Source organism: Erythrolamprus reginae, chromosome 4 (assembly GCF_031021105.1).
Source record: "Erythrolamprus reginae isolate rEryReg1 chromosome 4, rEryReg1.hap1, whole genome shotgun sequence".
NCBI classification, from domain to species: Eukaryota; Metazoa; Chordata; class Lepidosauria; order Squamata; family Dipsadidae; genus Erythrolamprus; species Erythrolamprus reginae.
In genome coordinates, this window is record NC_091953.1 from 62,103,202 (window position 1) to 62,110,566 (window position 7,365).

Sequence of the window (7,365 nt, forward strand, 5' to 3'; positions counted from 1 at the left end):
TTTTCTGGCCCTGAAAAAAATAATTTGGTTAACCAAATAATTTGTTTAAAATGCACACACATTCACATACATCTTTCAAATGTAATAGTACAAGGCTTTAGTCAAAATAGAAAAAAAAATCACTAAATATTATCTTCAGGGGAAAAAATGGCAGGAATCCTATTTACTGGGTTTAATGTTTCCATGGACACTTGGAATAGTAAGGAAGACATATTGCAGCAAGCCAAAACAGAAGTCTTTTATGTCAAGCAAGTATGTCAGTCAACGGATCTCACAAGAGAGATGCCTCCCCTAAATGGTTTTTCTGCTTGGCTCCATTGCCTTCACAGGTTATTGAAATGACTTGACAGAATGAAAAGCAAACTAGGCTATAACTCTCAAATAGATGAAGTGGAATTTAAGCTGATTCTCCATTTCTTTCATGTGCTGTGCTGTAATATGAGTACAAAGAGAGGGCAGTAGAGTTAAATATTCTGTCATGAGGTAATTCAGTTTTGAATGAGAGAATACAAAGATACCAGTGTGCTATTGCCATAAAACTTCATATAATAGTGAGCTTAGCCAACATACCAGTGAAATGGGAAGAGGTAGGAATTCCTTCAAATCACAAGATCCAGATATGAATGATCCCATCTAGATAGCAAACCAACTCTTAACAATCCTTGACTATTAGCCACATAAAAATGCATACAGTAGCTATTTTTCTAGGCAAAGTTTATTCTTGTCAAACAACTGCTGGAAATGCTCAGTATGCTTCTGGCCAAGAAGAAAATTGTGCTGTGATGACCATTCTATAAGATGAGCTGGCGCACATAAATGTGGGTAGAGAATCCAAATCCTAGCAAACGATTTTTTAAAGTGTCAGCCGTAAATGATGGCCAAGGCATTGAATCATTTTGATTCATCACTTTTAAAGGTGTCTTAGCAAAATGTCTTTAGGCAGACTTCCATCTAAGTAAGGAATTCTGTTGCACCATATTCTGAATACGTTTCTTTATTATGCACTATATAGTTAGTTATCCATTATCTATTATTACTTTTTCCAAGGCTATGCAATAATTATATAGATGGTGCAGAGTGCGGCAACATGGGTAGGGGTTTTTTTTGGGGTGGTGGTGTCAAGAATGGACCCTGTAACACCCCTGCTCCACAAAGTGTTGACCTGTAAAACCCTTCATGGCCCCGGCCCAGGCTACTTGAGGGACTTTCTTATTCAGTGAAGGGGCACCAATATTTTTACTACCACACACTGTGGGCGTGGCTTATGCAGGATGCCCTGCATTTTCTTTCAACATCTTTCAGTGCAAATTGAATGTTCTGTTCTGCCGGGCTCTGTGGTATGAGTCTCCTGAAAATTCAAGGGTACAAATTTCAGACGCACACACACACTTGAAAATTCAAAAACAAAGTTCTTTATCACAAAATTCAAAAGAAACAAAGCACCCTTTTTGTATTGCAAAGAGCACTCATCCCAAAACAACCTTGTAGGCTATATAATCCCCTTAATTAGTCTTTAAGTACTTAGCTAGCAGCTGTGAAGAAACGTCACAGCCCTCCTTCTTCCACGAAGTGAGACACACACACTTTGCTCTGCTTTGGTTTCAAAGTCGTGAAAAATCAACAAACAAAGTCTGGAAACAGCAAGGCACGGTCCTGAAGAAACAACGATCAGATAATCTTCCACAACGGCCAAACCAGCACGCTGCTATTTATATCAGCAGCTCTAATTACTGGAGCCCCACCCAAACACAGGTGGCCTCTCTTATCTCCTGTAATATTTCCTCAATTGGTCTCTTCGATGCATAATTCTGCGCCTGCGTGTGTCTAACACTTCATCATCTGAATCGACCGAAGATAACGGAGATTGGCTTCCTGGGCTGTGTGCCAAGCCCCCCTCTTCCAAGTCACCCCCACCTTCTTCTTCGTCTGAGGAAACTGCACTACCTGACTCTGTCGGCAATAAAACAGGCCAATGTCATGTTGATGTTTCCCCTGCATCCACCTCCACATTCCTTGGGGAAGGAGCTGGGCCAGAGCCAACCACAACTGTGTTCTGGGGTGGAGCTCCATTTTTGCTACCTCACTACGTCCCTCCTCCCCCGCCATCCGGGCAGTAGCCCACCCCTGGTCTTACTCCACTAGGATTGGCCTGTATCACTCATGCTAGCAGAGGAGGCCTGCTATGGATCCCATCAGTTTGATTATTCCAGCTGGTAGAGTCCAGGAGGAGGCCCGTTTCTGCTATTGCTCCTGCCCTCTGAAACACATTGAACCCCCCACCCCATGTGAGGTTGACCTCAACCCTCCTATGCTTTTGTAAGGGCCTAAGGATGTGGCTCTGCTAGTTGGCTTGGGGCCCTAATGGGGAACAGTGTAATAGAGGTGATTGTCTGAGTAATAACAAAGGTTGTAAAAATGAGGCATTAAATGTCGACTCATTTAACAACTGTCTCACTTAGCAATAGAAATTTTGGTCTCAGTTGGGTTGGTAAATTGAGGATTGTAAGTAGTGCAAACCTGCAGAAAAAGGTAAGAGTCTTAATGCTAATGTCATTATGAAATACCCTAAACACTGTCTAATGTGAATGAGGCTGAGAACTTTTCCTCAATGGATAAAAAGTCCGCAGGAGCCCTATTTAGATGGACCAAAGGGGGAACATTTTGAGTATCACCACACCTAGTATTTCTTTATTTTACTGTTTAATATAAAATGGTTATTTAATGTATGTTCCTCTATCCATGGGCTTGTTGGACTATTGTATTTCAAATTATTAGATTTGTGCTACATGCTTATATTTGTATCTATTTTGTGAGCCGCCCTAAGTCTTTGGAGAAGGGTGGCATACAAATCAAATGAATAATAATAATAATAATAATAATAATAATAATAATAATAATAATAATAATAGCATCTTTAAGGTCTTGTCTTAAAGCACAGCCTTTTCCAATTTGATATTCTCCAGATGTATTGGACTAAAATTCCTAGAATTTGTATTCTGTACCCTAAACTTTTCTATTGTTAACCAGGCATACACTAACCAAATTAATTAGTCAAACCTAGAAAGATAAACATGACCTTAAGCTGAGTTTCATTCCTGAAGTAATTCATCCATGCAGTTTTCACGATAACTTTGCGGAAATGGTTTACCAGTTTCCAGGAACTTCTCTTAGTAACCCAAGCCTAATTTTGCTTAATTTCTGAGATTTAACTAAAATTGCTAGAGACTGTTATATACACAAAGATGGGAAAATATTGAAAACCCCACAATAGAGGAATATGAGCCAAGGTGGGGCAGCAGGTAGATACCGCAATACCGCGGGCCACTAAAGCTGACTGTAGATCTATAGGTCAGCAGTTCAAATCTCATCATCGGCTCAAGGTTGACTCAGCCTTCCATCCTTCCAAGATGGGTAAAATGAGGACCTGGATTGTGGGGGCAATATGCTGGCTCTATTAAAAAGTGCTATTGCTAACATGTTGTAAGCCGCCCTGAGTCTAAGGAGAAGAGCAGCATTAAAAAAATAGATAGATAGATAGATAGATAGATAGATAGATAGATAGATAGATAGATAGATGATAGATAGATAGATAGATGATAGATAGATGATAGATAGATAGATAGATGATAGATAGAAAGATAGATAGATGATAGATAGATGATAGATAGATAGATAGATAGATAGATAGATAGATGATAGATAGAAAGATAGAAAGAAAGAAAGATAGATAGATAGATAGATAGATGATGGATAGATAGAAAGATAGATAGATAGATAGATAGATAGATAGATAGATAGATAGATAGATAGATAAGATGGCAGAACTTGCAGAACTGGTGACATAGACCTGTTTGATCAGGATCAGAGAACAAACACTTTTATAAAAGATTAGAATATTCTGATGAACATTTTGCTGAAAATGGGAAAAGATTAATTTGTAGTTTATGGATGTTTTGATTTAAAAGATTGAATATGTGAAGAAAACCATCATGCTGTAACTTTAAAAATAGAGGAAAGATAATGAGTTTGTTGGTACCTTCTGCAAAGAAAATCTGAAGTCACTTATATATATAACTTTTCTTTTCACCACTTTTTTTCTACCTGCATCGTTTCTTCTATTTATTATTTTCTCTTATCTTTTTTTTCTTAATTTCACTCCATAAAATTTTGTGTTTATCTTTTACTTCTGGGAAAATATGTAATTTTTCTTACTTATTTTTTAAAGTATTAAAAATATACATGTATTTTAATACTTTTATAAAGTGTGTGTGTGTGTGTGTGCACGCATGCTGTATTTATAAAAATACTTTTTAAAAATTTCAATTCCTGCTAGAGCCAGGAGATGGCACTAAAAGCAAATGCTTGTTTGCATTGCTGGTGGGGAAAAAAGTAGTCCTGATTCTACATCTATTCATCATATTTTTATTTATGAAAGCTTTTTTTAGGCGTAAATCTTTGTAATATTGATGCATATATTTTATAAAAGGATGGTAAGTTCAAAGCTAATTCATTAGATACATAATCAGTTAAAGGTGATGCCGTAGACTTTTTTGTATTTTGCAGACTGGGCATTTCCATGTTAGCATAAAAGTAAAAAACCCAGTTAGTACATTCGCAGAAAGCACCCAACACAAACAGAATAATCATGTAAACTAGAGTATGTTGCAGGCCAGAAAGATGATTGGGCCATTTTTAAGGTCTCCCTCTTTGCTGGTCAGAGAACCTCCAATTCCTCAACCTTCTTGACTTGGTGGCTTCCATCTCATCTGCATGGCCTTCTGATAAGAAGCACACCTGTTTGGAAAGAATGGGGGAATGAAGAAGAGCAAGGAGAAGGAAGTTGACTGATTTGATTTTATCTGGAGATATTCATGCATCATTGAATTTGCTCCAGGCCCTAGAGTTAACATAATTATGTATTGTGTTAAATACCAGCTTCCCAATATAAATAACTGATATACCAGGTCAATGTATGTATGTATGTTTGTAAGTATGTATATATGTATGTATGTATGTATGTATGTATGTATGTGTGTGTGTGTATGTATGTATACACACACACACACACATTAAAAAAAATAAAGGAAATACTCAAATAACACATCCTACATCTGAATGAATGAAATATTCTCATTGAATACTTTGTTCTGTACAAAGTTGAATGTGTACAACAGCATGTGGAATTGATTGTCAACCAGTGTTGACACACACATACACACACATATACATACACTGCTCAAAAAAATAAAGGGAGCACTTAAATAACACAATATAACTCCAAGTAAATCAAACTTCTTATACTGTATCTTGTATATATAAATATATGTAGATTGCTCTGAGTTCGGGTTTTACCCTGTGTAATATTTTGAGTGTCTATGCGACATTTCAGCGAAATCACATTTGCCATCATCAGGCTGAAGTTGTTGGCTTCATGCTACTTTGAATATAGCATGAAACCAATAACTTCAGCCTGATGATTGCAAATATGATTTCACCAAAAATAGAAACATCCATGTAAATATAATGTGAAAAAGTAAAAATTGCCAAGTTAAAAATAATCCTTATTCCTTAAAAATAAACACACAAGCTAGTGCCTATTGTATTTAAGGTCTGAGGGAGGAACTTAACTTTTAAGCTAAGGCTTTCCAGAAGGCCAATAGTGTTTATTTTTTTATTTATTGTTAGAGTTGAAAGGGACCATGCAGGTCATCAAGTTCAACCCCCTGCCTGAGCAGGAATCTTAGAGCATCCCAGCCAAGTGGCAGTCCAATCTCTTCTTCAAAGTGTTCAGAGTTGGGGAGTTCACAACCTTCACAGGCAGGTGGTTCCAATGGTTGATCGCTCTGACCGTCAGGAAGTTCTATTCAGTTGCTGCAAGAGGCAAGGCACACTTCCTAAATCCCATAAAATGGCACTCTTTCACAATAGGTTAATTTTCCCTCCTATTCCTACATCATCACAGAGCCCCAAGGGGTAAAAAAATCTGGTAGGTAGTCAACCGAATGCAGTGCCTTAGAATGGTGGCAATAGAGGCAGGATAAGAAGAGCAGTGGGGATGGATAATTTCCTGCTGACTTAAGGATGAGTAGAGAATTTTCAATTCAGTTATGGAAAATAGCTGTCAGCCAGAATTAATTTACTATCTCTATAATTTCTCTTTCCTCTCTTTTCTCCATTGTTTTAATCCCATGTAGGGATAGGAAAGTATGACTCTTTGGATGATGTGGAATGTTATTTTTATTTATTTATTAGCTTCTTTCCTTGCATCTCCTGTTTTCCACACAACACTAACCCTGTGAGCAGTGGTGAATTTCAGCAGTTTCTGGAGAACCAGTAGTGGAAATTTTGAGTAGTTCAGAGAATTGGCAAATACTACCTCTGTCTGGCCCCAGAGTGTGGTGGGAATGGAAATTTTGTAATATCCCTCCCCCAGGAGTGGGGAGGAAATGGGGATTTTTCAGTATCCTTCCCATGCCATGCCCACCAAGCCAAGCCCACAGAACCGGTAAGGAAAATTTTTGAAATTCACCCCTTGCCTGTGAGGTGAATTGGGCTGGAAGAGATTAACTAGCAAAGTTAGCTCTTCTATGACATGTGGACTTCAACTTCCCGAAATGCACGGCTTGCTGAATTAATGGCGAGCCTAAATTGCATCGGGGCCAGGAATAACAAGGCCCCGGCGTTTCCATCCACGTGGCATCAGCAATCTCGTGGCACGCGAGATTGCCATTGCCTGCTGCGCCCCCCTCCCCCCGTGCAGCATTTCACTGCCGGGGGCATGCCGGGTGAGTCTTATAAATAGGGCTGCGCCCAAGGCATTTTCTCTTCGCCCCCGACTGCCAAGGAAGTGGACACCCGCCCTCCCTCCCTCCTTATCTTACAGTATGCCCTAGCAGGGTCATCCACGGAGGCCAAATAGGATTTTTTTGTGGTCTCTGCATTTTAGTTGGGACCGTTTTTTCACCTATTCCGCATTTGGGAGTGAGGATGGACCAGTTAGGGGGTGTGGCACATTTGGTTAAGTCTGATAATTGGCTTTCCCTTTGGTCACTGGGGTTGTCAAGTTAGGGATGGAAATGGGCAGCGGTAGCAACCATAGTTCCCTCTAAGCTGAGCAGTGAGCAATCACTCACTTAAAAATCATCATCAACTCAGAGTTTTCCAAACCTGCCCAGAAGCCGAGAGGGAAAGAGTGAGGGGGAAGGAGAGAGAGAGGAAGAGAGAGAAACAGATAGAGAAAAGAGAGGAAGGAAAAGATAAAGAAAAAGAATGGGAGTAAGGAAGAGAGAAAGAAAATCAAAATCTAGTTTGAAGCTAGCTCAACTATTTAAGTGGCATTTTGATATTGATAGAGTTGCCCTATTA